The following is a 20,091-nucleotide window of genomic DNA, read 5'->3' on the forward strand; positions in this document are numbered from 1 at the left end:
ACACACACACACACATATATATATATAATTTATTGACATGATTTTAAGCTTACAGAAAAGTTGCAGGAATAGTACAATGAATTCCAAAAAGTCTAGAGTCACCAAATGTTAATACTTTGCTATATCTGCTTTATTCCTCTTTTAGTCTCTATCATTGATCTACTCTATCGTTATCTCTCTCCCTCCCTTGTTCTTTTTTTTTCCCCTAGTTGTTTCATTTTTTTTTTTAATTTTTATTTATTTTTTAAATTTACATCCAAGTTAGTTAGCATATATAGTGCAACAATGATTTCAGGAGTAGATTCCTTAATGCCCCTTACTCATTGAGCCCATCTCCCCTCCCACAACCCCTCCAATAACCCTCAGTTTGTTCTCCATATTTAAGAGTCTCTTCTGTTTTGTCCCCCTCCCTGTTTTTATATTATTTTTGCTTCCCTTCCCTTATGTTCATCTGTTTTGTCTCTTAAAGTCCTCATATGAGTGAAGTCATATGATATTTGTCTTTCTCTGACTAATTTTGCTTAGTTTAATACCTTCTAGTTCCATCCACATAGTTGCAAATGGCAAGATTTCATTCTTTTTGATTGCTGAGTAACACTCCATTATGTGTATATACCACATCTTCTTTTTTTATTTTTATTTTTAATTTTTTTAGTGTTTATTTATTTTTGAGACAGAGCATGAACGGGGGGAGGGTCAGAGAGAGAGGGAGACACAGAATGTGAAGCAGGCTCCAGGCTCTGAGCTGTCAGCATAGAACCCAATGCGGGGCTCGAAATCACAGACCTTGAGATCATGACCAGAGCCAAAGTCAGAAGCTCAACCGACTGAGTCACCCAGGCGCCCCTATACCACATCTTTTTTATCCATTCATCTATTGATGGACATTTGGGCTCTTTCCATACTTTGGCTATTGTTAATAGTGTTGCTATAAACATGGGGGTGCATGTGCCCCTTCGAAACAGCACACCTGTATCCCTTGGAGTATGCCTAGTAGTGCAATTGCTGGGTCGTAGGGTCATTCTATTTTTAATTTTTTGAGGAACCTCCATACTCTTTTCCAGAGTGGCTGCACCAGTCTGCATTCCCATAGTTGTTTCTGAACTAAGAGTTAGCAGTAGTATGATGCTCCTTTATCCTTAAATATTTCAGTCTGTATTTCATAAAAATAAGAAATTCTCTTATGTAACCATATACAGTTTAAAAAACAATTAACATTTATACAATGCTATAGCCTAATCTCTATACTAGATTAAGATTTCATCAACTGTCCTAATAATGTCTTTTATAGCAGAAAACAAAGCCTCTAAAATTCCAAGATATGCAGTTGCCTTCAGTTATCTTGCCTCTTTAGACTTTTTAAATCTGGAACACTTTCTGAGTCTTTGTATTTCATGACCCTGACATTTTTCGAAAAACTCAAGACAGTTATTTTGCAGATGGCCTTCACTTGCAGTTTGTCTCGTGTTCCTCATGGTTAGATTCAGAGCATGCATTTCGGGCTGGCATGACCGTGAGGCCCGTGAGGTTGGTTCAGGCTGGTATCTGCCAGTGAGTAAAGTTACTGCTTTCACCTTTCTAATTAATAAATTTTGTTTAAAGAGATACCTTGATACTCAGTAAATATCCTGTTACTATCCAAACTTTCTCCTGCTGGTTTTAGGACTCACTGAGGATTTTTTTTTTTTTTAAGATTTTACCTTTAAGTAATCTCTACACCCAACCTGGGGCTCACACTCACAACCTCAAGATCAACAGTCATGTGCTCTACCCACTGAACCAGCCAGGCACCCCAGGACTCATTGCCTACATCAGTTATTATTATGACAATGGCCAAATGGCCAAATGGTGATTTTTATATTTCCATCATTCCTTCACATTTATTATCTGCCTTGCTATAGTAGGGAAGATTTTCTCCTCTTATTTATTTGCTTGGGTTTGTTGTTGTTCATTCATTTAAATGTGTAGTCATAGATTCTTACTTTATTCAATAAATTATAACCCTTGGGGCACCTGGGTGCCTCAGTCGGTTAAGCATCCAACTATGGTTCAGTTCGTGGTCTCACGGCTCGGTTCATGGGTTTGAGCCCCGCATCAGACTCTGTACTGACAGTGCAGAGCCTGCCTGGGATTCTCTGTCTCTGCCCCTCCCCCACTCGCGCAAGAGATCTTTCTCTCTCTCTAAAAAATAAAACTTTAAAAAACACTAAAAAATAAATTATAACCCTTAGTGTTATTTACATTTATGCTCAAATTTTTCCAGAGTTTTTCAAAATGGCTTCTGTGACCTTTTAACATGTCCCCACCATGTCTTGAGCACTTCCTTACTTTTTGGCACAAGATGATCCAGGCTTATCCTGTATTTTCCTTGCTCCAGTCCTAAAATCAGCCATTTCTCCAAGGATCCCTAGTTCTTTTTAGTGGAGAATGTTATTTAGAAACCAAGATCTGGGTTCTGGGTATGTTTAATTTTGTTGGGATTTGATTACTTCTAGACCCTCTCAGCAGACAGAGCTGGGAAATAGATACATGTATGTACATATACATACGTATGCATATATAACACATGTGTATTGAATACATACATAACATTCATACATATCTATATCATTTCTATTTCTAGCTGTCTCTACGTATTAAAACTGATACTTCTGGTTCCAATCCAACACAGCAGTTCCATAATTGTAACTACCTTCTCCAACAATGAAAATCTGGATCTCATCATTCACAATATATTGACTTATTCAGTTAATCCTAGAATGCATAGACAGTAGTTTCAGAATTGTGATCTCATGCCTATGCTAAAAAAGCTTTCTTACTAGAGTGCAATATTTGTTAAGAGTTCATTTTCCCTTTAGCCTTGAGAGCTTGTGGTCCAAATTCTGGGTATCAAAATTACTTTGATTAATACCTCCTTCCCCGATGTGACTATGTTATGCATTTGAAAAGTGCTTCTGTTTATTTGTTGTATTCAATTTTAAGATCCCCTAAATTGTTATTTTAAGCCACTAAATTCAGCAATGGATAACCAGCAACCATGGCACCATATCATGAGACACTTGATGTCAGTTTGCCCCATTATCATTAACGAAAAGTTGGATCATTTGGTTAAGGTCTCATGTACCAAATCACTCCATTATAATTATTCAGTAATCTGTGGGGTGTCTTATCTTTTTTCTTTAGTAAGTCTTGATACATGAACTTAAGACCGCCATAACTACAATCGAGGGACCCTACTTCAGAGTTACATTTTTCTCTTTGGAAATGCCTTCCTTAATACCATAGGAATACAGAGAGAAAGCTAGCACCTATTGACTGATTACCCAGCAGGTGGACTCCACAGCTTGCAGAGAAGGTGGAAACCCAGCTGTGATGAAAACACTTAATTCTATTTGTAGTTCAACAGAGTCTGTGCTTGAAACAGAATGCTACAAACTGTAGGTTTTCCAACTTGTGATTCTGATCCCAAATCATGAGATTTGGAGAAAGAAAAGAAGCAAAAAGCAGTCTTTTTATTTTAGGCTTTTCATAAGGAGCTCGGATCGGAAGCCCACTGAGAAAGAAGTCTATTAAGGACACTGCTTATCACTTTCAGAGTAACACAGTTGTTTCCTAGTTAGGACAAAGGTCCCACCATGTAAAATTAGTCTGTTCATGTTGCTTTCTTGGTTAAGTCTTTTGATTTCTGCTTTTAAATATATCGTCTGATCATATACAAGCAATTAAATCACAGTCCTTTTATATTCCAAACTTACAAACATTCATGGCTAGGGACACCTGGGTGGCTCAGTCAGTTAAGCATCTGACTCTTGATTTCGGCTCAGGTCATGATCTCACGGTTTATGAGCCCTACATTGGGCTCTGCACTGATGGCATGGAGCCTGTTTGGGATTCTCTCTCTCTCTCTCTCTCTCTCTCTCTCTCTCTCTCTCTTTCTCTGCCCCTCCCCTGCTTGTGTATGCACTGTTTCTCTTTCTTTCAAAATAAATACACTTTTAAAAATTTAAAAAACACAAATGTTTACGGCTATATCTCTGGTGCCTAGGATGGCACTTAGTAGGGGTTGAGTGTGTGCATACACGCATAAGTGAATACATGGGGATTCTCATTCTTTTATTCATACCTTACAGATTTATAGCCTGCCCACTGTCCTGTTAGATGCCAGGAATTACTGTAGGCATTGAATCACAAAGGTTAATAAAATACAGCCCCTGCTTCAAGGGCTCACAGGCTAGACGGAAAGAAACCTAAACAGTGAATTATAAAACTTGGGAGGGGGCAGACACTGATAGAAATATGCACTGGGTTTGTTGTTGTATTTATAATGTATTTATTATAGGGGCGCCTGGGTGGCGCAGTCGGTTAAGCGTCCGACTTCAGCCAGGTCACGATCTCGCGGTCCGTGAGTTCGAGCCCCGCGTCAGGCTCTGGGCTGATGGCTCGGAGCCTGGAGCCTGTTTCCGATTCTGTGTCTCCCTCTCTCTCTGCCCCTTCCCCGTTCATGCTCTGTCTCTCTCTGTCCCAAAAATAAATAAAAAACGTTGAAAAAAAAAATTTAAATATAATGTATTTATTATAATACACTGTCCATGTATTCACAGTTTAGACGCATCGAAGTATTATTCATGGGGAAGTGCAAAAAAAGAAAAACCACAGCATCTCAGCAAGCAGCACAAAGAACATATCACAATTCTAGAAAAGACAGGTGGAAGACACCACAGTCTTGTATACATATTTATCAACGTCATCACCATCATCATCATTTTTTATTTTTTTATTTTTTTAACGTTTTATTTATTTTTGAGACAGAGAGAGACAGAGCATGAATGGGGGAGGGTCAGAGAGAGAGGGAGACACAGAATCTGAATCAGGCTCCAGGCTCTGAGCTGTCAGCCCAGAGCCCAATGTGGGTCTCGAACTCACGGACCTCGAGACCATGACCTGAGCCGAAGTCGGACGCCCAACCGACTGAGCCACCCAGGTGCCCCCATCATCATCTTTTAAAAGGATTACTTGAATTAGCTGACGAGTACCTGGGGTAACCAGTGTTGCTAAACTGTTTCAGAGTAATGCACTTTTATAGGAACAGGGAAGAGAGGGGTGAGAAAAGGCCTCCTACAGTTAACCTGAGTTAAAATTGTAAAATGCTTTTATGAGATTTTTCTTAGTGTAAATTGTAGTTTTAAAAATGAAGACAGTTGGAGAAGCACCTGGATGGCTCAGTTGGTTAAGTGACGGACTTCGGCTCAGGTCATGATCTCACGGTTCGTGGGTCCGAGTCCCGTGTTGGGGTCTGTGTTGATAGCTCAGAGCCTGGAGGCCGCTTCAGATTCTGTGTCTCCTCCTCTCTCTATCCCTCCCCTGCTCGTGCTCTGTCTCTCTCTCTTTGTCTCTCAAACAAATAAACATTTAAAAAATAAATAAATAAAATAAAAATAAACACAGTTGGAGGGCACCGGGGTGGCTCAGTCGGTTGAACATCCAACTCTTGTTTTCTGCTCAGGTCATAATCCCAGGGTCATGGGATCGAGCCTTGCATCGGGCTCCACATTGAGGTGGAGTGTGCTTAAGATTCTCTCTCTCTCTCTGCCCCTCTCCCCCACACACGCTCTCTCTCTCTCTCTCAAAATAAAAAAGAAAAAGAATAAAATTTAAAAATGAAGACAGAAAAAAAAATTAAGACCGGGTGCCTGGCTGGCTTGATCAGTGGAGCATACAACTCTTGATCTCAGGGTTATAAATTCATGACCCATGATGAGTGTAGAGATCCAAAAAAATAAAATAAAATAAAATAAAATAAAATAATAAAATAAAATAACCGCCCCCCAAAAAAGTTAAAAATGAAAGTCAAAAAAGAAAAGTATTTACAAATCATGCATAGGTCCACCCATACATAATGGTAAACATCTTTGTTTATATGCTTATTTTTCTAGAACATATACATTTTAAAATACACAAAAATAGAACCAGTCTGTATATTCTCTTTTGTGACCTGCTTGTTCTCACTTAACAATACTCTGTGAATATGTTTCTGCATCAACAAATATTCTATGATTTCAAAGTTAAGGGAAGCATATATGGAAAGAGAGAATGTTGGAATAAAATTGCCGACTAAGCTACAAAGTTAGATACAAATGCAACTATTAGTATTGTCATTTTTACCAGGGGAAATCATTTACAGTTCTGCTAGACAGAAAAAATTACGCACAGTCTAATCCATCTTTTCTACAAGTTAACATGTATATATGTAATTTCATGGAATCTGGGCCCTATCAATAGTAATTAGTAAGTTAAAGCTCCATTTCTCTAGATCTACACTATTCAACATGGTAGCCACTAGCCGTATGTGGCTGCTGTGCAACTGACAACCTGAGTTGTTGTTTTTTTTTTATATCGTGCATGTGCCTCTCACCATAAATAATTGATTTTTGTTCAAGTATAATTAACATACAGTGTTATATTAGTTATAGGTGTACAATATGATTCAACAGTTCTATACATTCTCAGTGCTCATCATAAGTGTACTCTTAGTCCCCTTGGTTTTTAATTTTTTTAATGTTTATTTATTTTTGAGAGAGAGAGTGAGACAGAGTGTGAGAGGAGGAAAGAGAATGAGGGAGACACAGAATCTGAAGCAGGCTCCAGGTTCTGAGCTGTCAGCATACAGCCTGATGCAGGGCTTGTATCACAACCGTGAGATCATGACCTGAGCCAAAGTTGGACACTTACCTGACTGAGCCACCCAGGTGTCCCATCTTAGTCCCCTTTATGTCATTCATCCCTCCACTCACCTCCCCTCTGGTACCATCAATTTCTTCTCTAGAGTTAACACTCTGGGGTTTTTTTTTGTTTGTTGGTTCTGGTTTTGGTTAGTCCCTTTTTCTCTTTGTTCATTTGTTTTGTTTCTTAAATTTCACATATGAGTGAAATTATATGCTTTTTTCTGATTGACTTTTTTCACTTAGAATTATACCCTCTAGATAAATCCATGGTGTTACATATGGCAAGATATCATTCTTTTTTATGACTGAGTACTATTTCATTGTATATATGCCACATCTTTATCTGTTCATCAATTGATAGATGCTTGGGTTGCTTCCCTATCTTGGCTATCGTAAATAATTCTGTAATAAATAAGAGTGCATATATCTTTTCAAATTAGTTTTTTCATTTTCTTTGGATAAATATTCAGTAATGGAATTACTGGATCATGTAGTAACTCTATCTTTAATTGTTTTTAATTTTTAATTTTATTTTTTTTAATTTTTGAGACAGAGAGCATGAGTGGGGAAGGGTCAGAGAGAGAGGGAGACACAGAATCTGAAGCAGGCTCAAAGCTCCAAGCTGTCAGCACAGAGCCTGACATGGGGCTCAATCCCATGGACCATGCCATCATGACCTGAGCCGAAGTCGGATGTTTAACGAACTGAGCCACCCAGGTGCCCCTCTATTTTTAATTTTTTGAAGAGCCTCCATACTGTTTTAATTTTTTAAATTAAATTAAATTAAATTTTTAAGTTTTTATTTAAATTCTGGTTAGATAACATACAGTGTAATATTAGTTTTAGGTGTATAATATAGTGATTCAACATTTCCACACAACACTTGGTGCTCATGATGACAAGGCCACTCCTTAGTCCTCACCACTTATTTCGCCCATCCCCCACCACTTCCCCTCTGGTAACCATCAGTTTGTTCTCTATAGTTAAGAGTCGGTTTCTTGGTTTGCCTCTCTTTTTTTTTCCCCTTTCCTTGTTTGTTTCTTAAATTCCATATGAGTGAAATCATATGGTATTTGTCTTTCTCTGACTGACATATTTCACTTAGAATTATATTCTCTCTCTAGCTCTATCCATGGTGTTGCAAATGGCAAGATTTCATTCTTTTTTTTTTACAGATATTTTTTAAGTGTTTATTTATTGAGAGAGAGAGGGAGGGAGAGGGGAAGGGGCAGAGAGAGACCAAGCAGACTCCACACAGAGCACAGAGCATGACACGGAGCCCGATCCCACCACAACCGTAAGATCATGACCTGAGCCACAATCAAGAGTTCCACGCTAAACCGACTGAGCCATCCAGGTGCCCCTTCACTCTTTTTTATGGCTGAGTAATATTCCATTGAATATATATACCACATCTTCTCTCTCTCTCTCTTTTTTTTGCCCCCTCAGATCTAGGGTTAGGGTTAGGGTATGTGCCAGGGTGTGGGTCTGTGCCTGGTATCCTGTAGTACAGAGACCTCTCCAGAGGGTTAGGATTAGGGTAGGGATTAGGGGTTAGGGGTTAGGGCTAGGGTTAGGGCTAGGGTTAGGGTGTATGCCTGGCATCCTATAGTTCAGGGACCTCTCTAGAGAATAAACCCCAAACTTCTGCTGGAGTGAGAATAGACATGGAAGCCTTCTATCAAACTGAGACAAGGAAGGTTTTGGGGTTTTCAGAAATATTACCCATTCTTAAATGTTTGGGGTCTTCTCCAGAATAACTAGGCTGCTTTTCAGCTTTTCTTATCATGTGTTCAGGAAATGTTTTAAATTTTATTTTATTTTTTTATTTTTAATTTTTTAGAAATTAAATTTATTAATTTTAGCTTAATTTTAATTTTCAATTAATTAATTTTAAATTAATTAAATTTGGAAATTATTTATTTACTTTGAGACAGAAAGAGAGGCACAGAATCCCAAGCAGGCTCTGCCCTGTCAACGTAGAGCCCCATGCAGGGCTCGATCTCACAATCCAAGAGATCATGACCTGAGTGGAAATCAAGAGTTGGACACTTAACGAACTGAGCCACCCAGGTGCCCCTAAATTTTATTTTAAAATTGAAATAGTGTAAACTATTTTTCCATTCCGTTCCATTCTATTCTTTTTGGGGGGAGATCAAACCATTTTATTCAAAGGCTTCGGGGAAAAGTCAAAGTGGAGTAGAAGGTGATCTACGTTCTCCGCTCAGCAGGAATCTTGCGAACCTCACAGTCGCCAAAAGCCCATTCAATTCTATTCTTTTGGTAGGACATTTCCCTTAAACTGTTGCAACTCATAGATATCGCTGCACTGTACTTCCTGGCTTTAGTAGGTGAGTCATCTCCAGTATTACACATAAACACATTATCACTCTAGTTAGGATCAGAAGATTGAGTAAATTCAATAATTCAGTAACTTCCTATGTACTAATTTAACATGGAAAGGTGTTTACTTGAACTTTTTATACAGAATGTACCACTTACACGGATGCATTCGTGAATCATAATTGGTAACTACACTGAAATATTTATGCACACTGAAATATTTATGCTTTAAACTATGATGGAATTAAACTATTTTTTTTATTTTTTATTTTTTCAACGTTTTTTATTTATTTTTGGGACAGAGAGAGACAGAGCATGAACGGGGGAGGGGCAGAGAGAGAGGGAGACACAGAATCGGAAACAGGCTCCAGGCTCCGAGCCATCAGCCCAGAGCCTGACGCGGGGCTCGAACTCACGCACTGCGAGATCGTGACCTGGCTGAAGTCGGACGCTTAACCGACTGCGCCACCCAGGCGCCCCGGAATTAAACTATTTTTAAAATAAGAAGTATGGACTAATTTTTAAGTTTAAAATGAAGGCATATCACTGAGGGAGAATTGAGTGGAGATGTAGATACTAGTAATGTGCTAGAAGAAGGAAAAAAGAAAGAGATTAGGGGCACCTGGGTGGCTCAGTCAGTAAAGCATCCAATTCTTGATTTTGGCTCAGGCCACCATCTCACGGTTCATGGGATCAAGCCCTGAGTCAGGCTTTGCGCTGATGGCATGGAGCCTGCTTGCGATCCTCTCTCTCCCACTCTCTCTGCTCTTCCCCCACTTGTGTTCTCTGTCTCTCTTTCTCTCTCTCAGAATAAATAAATTTTAAAAAGCACAAAGAAATTAGAAGACAGTATGTTTTAAGTGTCATGTAATTTGCTGCAGGAGAACAAAACAGAAAAACTGTTTGTTGTTTTGTTGTGTAGAGACTGAATAAAGATAATAAAATGGACAATAATACGGGACATTTTTGGCAAATACAGAGCAAATTTGATGAGAATAGTCAAGAAAGAATCAATAAGATTAGTTGCCTGCATTCAAAATTGAACATTCAGTGAAAATTGTTTTAACAATGATAACAAGTTCTGAACTTGTAACTTTGGTCAGCTTGACAATGGTTTGGATTTTTGTGCATAAAAGAAAACCAGTTTTAAATTGCTCAGTTCTCTGAAACAGACTGTATGAAAAGCATCATGGATGCAGTTGTTAAAACTGTTCAACATATATGTGTAAATGCTTTGACTCATCACCAGTGGTTTTGGAACTGTTGAAAGAAGTAGACAATGATTTTAATGATCTTGTGTTTGTTGCCAGTGCTCGTTGGTTGAGCCACAGAGAGTTTTAAAACTTTTACTGTGCTGTTGACTGCAAGTCTAGATTTTCTTGAAACAAAAGGAATGCTTGCTAAATATTCATTAATAAAAAATGGCGATATGATTTACATGTTTTCCCATAGATATTACACTGCATATGAACAAGATAAATTTGAAGCTCCAAGGAAAGGAAAAGCTTATTTGGGATTTAACTAGACAGAAATAAGAATTTTTGTTAAAATTGACACTTTTCATGATTCAAGCCAATAATAATAATTTCCTACATTATTCTAACATGAATCAGTATGCAGATTTTAATTATAATAGGGTTATGTAAATTGGCTATAAAAACTAAGAAAAATTTTGAAGAATGCTCATTTATATTGATAAATTCAGCATTGGTTTTCAAATAGCACAATACCCCTTTGAAACTAATACTGAGTTGACACAAATTAATGAATTTACTTAGCTTGGAAAGATGTAGTTTTGAAGTCAAAGAAGTAGCAGAAACCCAAAGACAGTGAGGTCGTGGCAGACACAGGAAAAAGTTTTGAAAGATGTAAAATAACAAAGAAAGATGAAGTAGTAAAAGAACCAGAAAAAGTGAACAAAGATTGCCGAATGTAGTGAAATCCCAGGCATGTTGGGGGAAAAAGAATACACACACATACGCATGTACATGCTTACACATACATGTGTGTTTGTATACCATTCATCACCAATGTGAGGCTCTCCTCATCCTGAGCAACAGGTGGGAAGGACAGGCAGAGGAAAGGTTGATTGATCCAGGATTGATCCAGGGTTTCGAGTGTGCAGGGACAGAGGACTAGGACTTGAGGACTTGACGGTGAGAGGACCAACCACAGAGAATGGAAAGGAGGTGAGTGAGAGAGTGAGGAGGAGATAGGGTGGTCCAGGGACTCACATCCAAGGTCCTGATGTGATCAAAGAATGGGCACAGCACACATATTCTGAGTGGCCCATGACCTGTATGTGACGCTGCCTCCTCTCCTGCCCTGCTCCAGGTATCCACAATTACTGAAGCTGAGATCAAGGAACTGACACAGGGCATTGGCCGAAATCTTCCACCCAGAAGCCCAACTCCTCCCAGGATGAGGCAGCTTTGAGCTGAGGTCATACAGGTGTCAAAGTTGGCAGTGAAGGTGAGCTAGGACCTGGAGGCCTGGTAGAGTGGCTGGATAGGGCATGGACCTATTGGGGATTTTGATGAAATCTGTGAGCAATGGGCTGAAAGTATCAAAAAGGAGACCTTCCTGTTTTCCTCACCCCTGCACTTGAAAAGGCAGACTGTTTCCCTTAAGTCAAGCCTGCCTGTTACCAAGAGATTCAAGCATGTCTTAGACACTGCTGTGTCATATATGCCTCAGGAGCATGGGGTTTTTGTCCTTCTTCTTTTTAACATTCTGTTTTCTGTGCAGTCACCATTTGATAACCTTATTTTGATAATAATTTTAACAGAAAAGTTGCAGAGTACAAGGAGCTCTTGTTTATCTTTACCCAGTTTCAACCATCATGGACACTTTATCCCATTTGCTTTATCGTCTCTCTCTTTCTCTGCATATATATATGCGTACACGTATCTATACATGCATATGTAATTTTTTTTCCAAACCAAGAGTTAGTCAGAGACATGATGCCCCTTTACCCAAAAAGCTTCAGGGTGTAATTCCTAAGAACAAGGACGTTCTGTTACGCAACCGCAGTGCACTGATCAAAGTCAGGAAATTGAACATTGCTACAAAGTTATTTCCACAGTCCTTGTTCCACTTTTGTCAATTGTTCCAATAATGTCTCCTATGGCTATTTTTCTTTCCTGCTCCAGGATCCAATCCAGAATCACACATTGCAATTTAGTTGTTATATATTCTTAGTTTCTTTTCATCTGGAACAGTTCAGTTCCTCAGCTTTTCTTTGTATTTCTTGACCTTGACATTTTTTGTAGAACATGGGCAATTCATTTTGTGGAAGGTCCCTTAGTTTGAGTTGGTCTGATGTTTCATCATGATTAGAGGAAGGTTGTGCATTTTTGGCAAGAAGACCTCAGAAAGGATGTTGGGTCCTTCTCCGTATACCGCAGCAGGAGGCACGTGAGGTCAGGTTGGCCCAGTCAACAATCTTACCTTTACTTTGTAACAACAGCAGAACGTTCTTTTAGCTTTATTCTTCTCATTTGGCAGGTATCTTGCATTGCAGTATGATTTTCTGTTTTGCACAGGCATAATAATGTGAAGTTTATATTTTTGATTAATTGCAAATAACCAAAATGCAATAAACTGGTGTTTTTTTTTTTTCTTTTTTTTAAGGAAGCATGTTTAAAATAATATGTGTTAGGAGCTCCTGGGTGACTCAGTCGGTTAAGCGTCTGACTTCGGCTCAGGTCATGCTCTCACGGTCTATGAGTTCGAGCCCTGCGTTGGGCTCTGTGCTGACAGCTCAGAGCCTGGAGCCTGCTTCAGATTCTATGTCTCCCTCTCTCTCTGCCCCTCCCCCGCTCATGGTCTGTCTCTGTCTCTCAAGAGTGAATAAATGTTAAAATTTTTTTTTAAAAATGTGTTAATGTTCACTTGTGGGGTTTTAATGTCAACTGGTATACTTAGATTGAAACCAAATCTATTTCAGACAAAAACGAGAAAACTATATATTTGTAAATAATTTTGAGAATATGCAAGTTAAGACTAAAAAAAAAACTTCCTGACACAATGAACATATTTGGAAAATAGTAACATCAATATATCCTTAGAGTGTTAAGACTTTTATGATTAACATGGTGATATGCCAGGCAATACATATAAAACCAGAAGAAACGTATGACTTAGTGGGGAGGAGTGAATTATCATCTACAATGCGCATCTTAAGAGTAACTGCTATATAACAATTTTAGGCAGATTCTCAGAGCCTGACAGAGGGGGGTCATGGGACTGGTTGTGCCAAGGGGAAGAAGCTGAAAATGGAGCCAAAGAAGATTTTAAAATCAGAGCTGTGCCAACATGCATAAATTCACTTGCTTTGAAGAAGCTGCAATGGGATTCAGGAACCGGTAAAAGAATATTTATTGTTTTGTCTTTGCATGACAAAATGTGATCTCTTTTTCTTCTACCCTTTCCTTAAAACAACAATTGTCTGCATGTAGAATGAGTATATTTTAAATGAACCACTCAGTGATTTTTATCTGCTCTCATTTCCAGTACTGAGCAGCAACATGATAGACTAGAAATTCTCCTGACTTTTCGGCACCTGGGTGGCTCAGTTGGTTAAGGGTCCGACTCTCGGTTTTGGCTCAGGTCATGATCTCACAGTTCAGGAGTTCAAGCCCCACATCAGGCTCTGTGCTGACAGTACAGAGGCTGCTTGGGATTCCTTCTCTCTCCCTCTCTCTCTGCCCTTCCCTGCCTCTCTGTCAAACTAAATAAATAAACTCAAAAAAAAAAAAAAAGAAAAAGAAATTCTCTTTATTTTATAGTCAGACTGACCCACGTTCCAAACCTCACTCTGCCACAGACTGGCATGTGGCCTTGAGCAGGTCACATGGCCCCAGTGTCTATGTCTTTAAACGGGGAATAAATTTTGCTGGATTGGAAGGATTAGAAATGACATACTTTACAAATACTGTGGCCCATAGTGGACAGTATTCAATAGTGGAAGTTGGACATAAGAGCAATATAGTTTAAAGAAAAGAGCCCTGAACTGGAAACTGGGGTACCAGGATCCAGGTCCCTGGTCCCTGGTTCACTAACAAGCACCTGACCATGGCTGGTCATTCAAATTTACTGGATTGTAGTCCAAATAAGGAAGGAGTGTTGGTTGGAGAGAAACAGAGGTCAAGTACAAGAGCTGACTGCCACGCTGTGGGAACACGGCTGAGCAAGTGAGTGGGCTGTGGCTGACATTGATCTGAGCCTTGAATGATCACGTGTGGGCCTTTCCACTGGTCACAGGAGGTGTTTCAGGTGAGGACAAAGACCCAGGGGACCGGTAGGTAAAAGGGCAAAGCGTTGCCATGCGGCAAAATGGCAGCTCCACTCCAATCCCAGTGCAATCAGCTTCGGGGACTACCTCTGAGTGTTGAGCTGTATCAAATACATTTTAAGATAAATGGACCCTTTGCGGGCTTTGGAAATCTTTTAGCTCTGCCGTAAAAAAATGGCAACTGAAATGGGAGTTGCTCTGTAAGCGCCCATGTACTCACCATGTGGACTGGGGCAAAGGAAACTACCAGTTAGACATTAGTCTTAACTCATTAGTAATTTGTAATTAATCCTTCTATGGGGCTTTTTACACATTAGGCACTGATCTAAGTGCTGTATCTCCATTAATTCACTTAATCCTCAGGACAATTGTGTGAAAGAGGGATACTCCCTTCACAGATGAAGAAACAGACGCGGAGAGATGAGATCATTTGCCAAAGGTCACCGGCCAGCAAATGGAAGAATCAAGATTAGGATCCAGGCTGGCTGACAAAACCCCTGATTCTAATCATTCTATGAACTGTCTCTAGAGACTGAGGAAGGAATCATTCTTGCAGAAAAATACACATTTAACTAGCACTGAGAGTTGAGAATTTAGCCGCATCTTCAAGTACAGCTGTACTTAAATGCTGCATTCAGACAAAAAGCCAGGCGTTACTTTTGGACCCAACTACACTCCATTATTTTCTTTGGTAACACTTTTAATTATGTCATTATTTGGGCATAGGCGCTTAGGTAATGCATTGCAATAAATAAGTCTTCCCTCCCCCTAATGTGTCATTCTTTGCTGGAAGTGAGAGGAGAGGAGGAAATGGAGTGGGTTGGACAGCATTTCATGTAGGGGCTTTGTGTCAAGTGGAAGTTCTCTTAAAAGGCCCGGGGAGCCAGTGTGTTAAGCTTCTGCCTCTTGATATCTGCTCAGGTTGTGATCTTGTGGTTGTGGGATCCTCACGTCGGGCTCCATGCTGAACATGGAGCCAGCTTGGGATTCTCTCTCTTCCTCTCTCTGTCCCTCCCTCGCTCATGCGCACTCTCGCTCAAATTAAATAAGTAAACATTTTTGAAAAAGGCTGGCCTGGTGTATCTTCTCGGGTTGTGTGACAGAGACTCAGGTTGTCAGTTTTCCTTCTAAGTCAGACTTTGTCAAGCTGGGGGAATACTCTGGGGGTGTTCAGATACATCTCAGGGCACTGTGAGTCTGCAGGGGTAAACACAGCGGCTGCAGGGTAATAGCAGGAACTGACTCTCCATGTCTTTGTGTCCTGCCTGCTAGGTCTAAAAGGGTCAGCAGGGACAAAAATGAGGATTATGACTGTCTTGAGGAAAACCTGTTTTGTTATTTACTTGTCTTAAATAATTATCCAGAGTTCTATCAACAAACTTCTCAGGGCTTCTGAATAGGCTGTGGACTGCCTGGCACTCTGGGGGGTGGGACTTTGGGTCAAACGATGAGGAACAGAGTGGGGAAATCGCACGGGCTGCCTGTCATCCTCATCTCCCTCCCCAACCTCTGAACCCAGAAGACCTGCTCTTTGCTTGGGGTCCTTTGGGGTGTCAAGCATAATGTTCTAGTCCTCAGTTTATTTCAAAGACACAGATATTGAAGGCCTACTGTGTGCCAGGCAACATGCCAAGCACTGGTGAAAAGAGGTGTCCTGAAGGAGCATGGTGCTGAGAGTAAGGTGTGCCTTAATAATGATATCAACATCTTCATCACCGTCTCTACCTACCATTTACTGAATGCTTGTCACATGTCAGATGTTACCCTCTGTGCTTGTCATGTATTTACTCAGTTAATTTTCACAACAGCTCTATGAGGTGGGTACTATTATTAGCTCCATTTTACATTTTACAGAGGTGGGGAAGCAGGCCCAGAGAACTTGGTGAACCTGTTCACTGTCACATAGCTAGTAAGAGGTGGGTTAGGAATTCACCCCAGGAATTGTTTGCTGGAGATAGGCAGTAGCTCCAGAGAGGAGGGAGGCAGGACACCCTCTCCAATTTCATACACACCCCGATGGGGAGGGGCACCTGCTGGTGGGAGGCAGGTGGACTCATACATCTTGGCTTTCCGGAGCTGTAAGAAAGTGCAGACATGTTGAGACACAGGCAGGGTTATCAGAGGTGGTACCATGAAGGGGGGAACAGCCGGACTAGAGAGCCACCTGTCTGGCTTCTAGTCTTGGCTTCACCATTTTCTAGCCATCGAACTTCCTTGTACCTCGGTTAACCTGTTTGTAGAATAGGGATAATTACACCTGCTCCTTAGGGCTATTGTAAGGATTAAGAAAGCATTTGAGACTGAAGAATGCTCTTCTCTGGGAAAACCACAACCATGAGGCTAGTTTCCCAACAGCCTTCAATTTTGCTCATTTTCGTGAATATCTCACTTCAACTCCATCCCATCTGCCATTTGCTTGAAATTTGCTTGAGGTAATGAAGTTCACTTAAAAATTTCTATATAGCAGGGCTGCCTGGCTGGCTCAGTCAGAAGAGTTAGTGACGATCTCAGGATCATGAATTCAAGCCCCATGTTGGGCATGAAACCTACTTAAAAAAAAAAAAAAAAAAAAAACAACTTAGGGGCACCTGGGTGGTTCAGTCGGTTAAACTTCTGACTTTGGTTCCGGTCATGATCTCATGGTTCCTGAGTTCAAGCCCCGCATTGGGCTGTCTGCTCTCAACACACAGCCTGCTTGGGATCCTCTGTCCCCTTCTCTCTCTGCCCCTTCCCTACTCGCAGGCTCTTTCTCCCTCTCAAAAATAAGTAAACATTAAAAAAAAAAAAACTTAAAAAAATTTCCATATAGCTTTACTTTACAAACTTGGTTTAGCTACAAGTCTTTTTTTCTATTTTTCAATTGAGATAAAATTTATATAACAGAATTAGCTATTTTACAGTGAAAAACTCACTGGCCCTTAGTGCAGGTACAATGTTGGGCGACAACCAGCTGTATCTAATTCCAAGACACAAGACATTGTCATCACCCCCAAAGAAACCCCATACCCACTGTCCCCTCCCCCCACAACCATTAACCTCATTTCTTTTTTTTTTTTTTTAATTTTTTTTTCAACGTTTTTTATTTATTTTTGGGACAGAGAGAGACAGAGCATGAACGGGGGAGGGGCAGAGAGAGAGGGAGACACAGAATCGGAAACAGGCTCCAGGCTCTGAGCCATCAGCCCAGAGCCTGACGCGGGGCTCGAACTCACGGACCGCGAGATTGTGACCTGGCTGAAGTCGGACGCTTAACCGACTGCGCCACCCAGGCGCCCCTAACCTCATTTCTATCTCTATGGAGTTGCTTGTCCTGGACATTTCAAGTGGTATCATACACTATTTGTCCTTTTGTCTGGCATCTTGCACTTAGCATGATGTTTTTGAAGTTCATCTATGTTGTAGCTTATGTCAGTCCTTCATTCCTTTCTATGACTGAATGATATTTTGTTTATCTCTGCTCATTTATCACTGGGAATTTGGTTGTTTCTACCTTTTGGCAACTGTAAATACAATTGTGTACAAGTTTTTGTTTGAACACTTGTTTTTTATTTGTTTGGGTACATACCCAAGAGTGGAATTGCTGGATCGTATGGTAACTGTACGTTTTAGTTTTTAAGGACTCGCCAAACTGTTTTACAGAGTGGCCACACCATTTCACATTTCCACCTGCAATTTCCTCATGGCCTTGCTGACGCCTGTTACTTTCTGGCTTTCATAATGTATTTACTTATATCAGAACTATCCTTGTGGGTGTGTAGCTGTATGTATTGTGGTTCACACTGCTTTTTGGTTTTGCAGTGGCACACTCAGTTTTGTGTTGGAATCTGCTGGGTTTTTCTTTAGCAATCCCCATGTTTGGGTGGCACCTCTGTCAGGTTCCGGGCAGCAGCCGGTTTTAACCTCATCCTGAGGTGATGCCAGTATGCAGGCAAAGTTGAGAATCGCTGTGTCAAAGATTCCAAACCAGTCTAAGTTACATACTTTTTAATCAGAAATTCACATCACGTTTAACTTACTGGGCCAGGCCCACATTTATCTGAAAAATAGTGGGGGAGTGATACGGCTTTCTGACAGCCATTTCAACCCTAAGAGCTAAGGCCAGAGTTTTGTTTTGTTTTTTTAAGAGAGGAAGTGATTTCACCACAGCTGCACACAGGGGGCAGGGAGGCAGAGTGTCTCCATGGGTCTCAAGTGAACTGCTGAAAACAGAAAAAATAAAACAGTTAAACAAAAGGCTAGTGGCTTTGATGGCAGGTGCAGCTGCTAAGGGCTGCTGGTCCCCACCCCACCCCGCCCCCCACCTCCCTTCACAAGGAAGGCTTGGTGGCCTCTGGGTTCTTACAGCCTGGGAGGTTTCCAGTTAGCACTCTGTTTCCCTGCCACGGTCACCACCTTCCCCTCTTCACTGGAGAGCCTTTTTCCATTTTCTTTTTTAATTTTTTTTTTCCACAGAGAAAGAGAGAGAGAGAGGGAGAGAATGTGTGTGCAAGAGTAGGGGAGGGGGCAAAGGGAGAGAGGAGGGACCAGGCAGGCTCCACCCCATGCTCAGCATGCTCAGCATGGAGCCTGACAGGGGGCTTGATCCCATGACCCTGGGATCATGACCTGAGCCGAAATCAACAGTTGGACACTCAACCGACTGAGCCACCCAGGCACCCGAAGTCTTTTTCTATTTTTGACTTCTTTTTTCCCTCTAGGTAGTTACTGTTGCTGAGCAATGTGACTCCGAGTTTATAAAAGCTCTGCTGCAGACGTCCAAGTTGGCCTGACTACGAAGAAGCAGGTGGACTCATGTGAAGGTGAGTTTTGGGTAAGAGTAATACCTAACACAAGTAGCGTTTTGTTAAGAGGATCACCTACGCATTTTTCACTCTAAGTACAGACTTCATTCATGTTATTGTCACTATTGTTACTACCCTCCAGCCATCTCTCGCCCACAGGAACACACCTGGAGCGGAACAAGCGGTTCTGCTCTCCTGGCAGCGACGGACAACGTGCATCACGGGGAGCCGCGTCGGACAGGACCCCCGTAGGACTGGGCCTGTGGGAGGGGCTTTAGGGGAGTGTTTAAGTAAGCCAGGTGATCTCTGGATTGGATGCTGGCTGGAAGTGAGGGATTTCCACGGTAGGGGGTCTTCATACATCTTCCCGAGAAGCAGGGAAGACCAGAGAAAGGCTGTGATTGGTAAAGGAGCAGCAGTCACTCCTATTGGCCAGGATTCGGGGATGTGTGGAGACTGTTGTGGTTTGGACAAGGTTCACTTGTTCTCCGTGTTCGGACAGGATTACGGAGTGGTCTTGTTTTTGTCTTGTCCCATCCTGGTCACAGAGTGGCCTTGTCTGATGTTGGTGTTCTGGGGAATTATTTATGTTCATTGGAAGATGGCCCGGGCCAGTTCCCATATGGCAGGGGCTGCTTTTCTGTGTCAGACTTCACTTTTAGCCAAGAGCAGACAAGGTCAGGCCAGAGGATATGAATCCCTGATATCCACATTTTCACCATCACCAAGATTTTGATTAGGAGGTTGTTTCAAGAGTGCAGGCAGTGGGGGGCTTGGGTGGCTTAGTCGGTTAAGCGTCTGACTCTTGATTTCAGCTCAGGTCATGGTCTCGCGGTTGGCGAGTTGGAGCTCTGTGAATTCGTGGGGCTCTGCGCTGGTGGCTTGGAGCCTGCTTGGGATTCTCTCTTACCCTATCTCTCTGCCCCTCCCCCACTCGTGTATGTGTGAA

At 41.2% G+C, this 20,091-nt stretch overlaps 1 long non-coding RNA gene across 1 annotated transcript; it reads left to right on the top strand.

The window, feature by feature from the left end:
* The first annotated feature begins 18,726 nt into the window (after positions 1–18,726).
* LOC125931547 (uncharacterized) lies at positions 18,727–19,390 on the top strand. Its single transcript, XR_007460459.1, has 2 exons — positions 18,727–19,160; positions 19,302–19,390. It is a non-coding gene; the product is annotated as an uncharacterized LOC125931547 (long non-coding RNA).
* The last annotated feature ends 701 nt before the right edge of the window (positions 19,391–20,091 follow it).

The sequence above is a fragment of the Panthera uncia genome, chromosome X, assembly GCF_023721935.1.
Source record: "Panthera uncia isolate 11264 chromosome X, Puncia_PCG_1.0, whole genome shotgun sequence".
Classification (NCBI taxonomy): domain Eukaryota; kingdom Metazoa; phylum Chordata; class Mammalia; order Carnivora; family Felidae; genus Panthera; species Panthera uncia.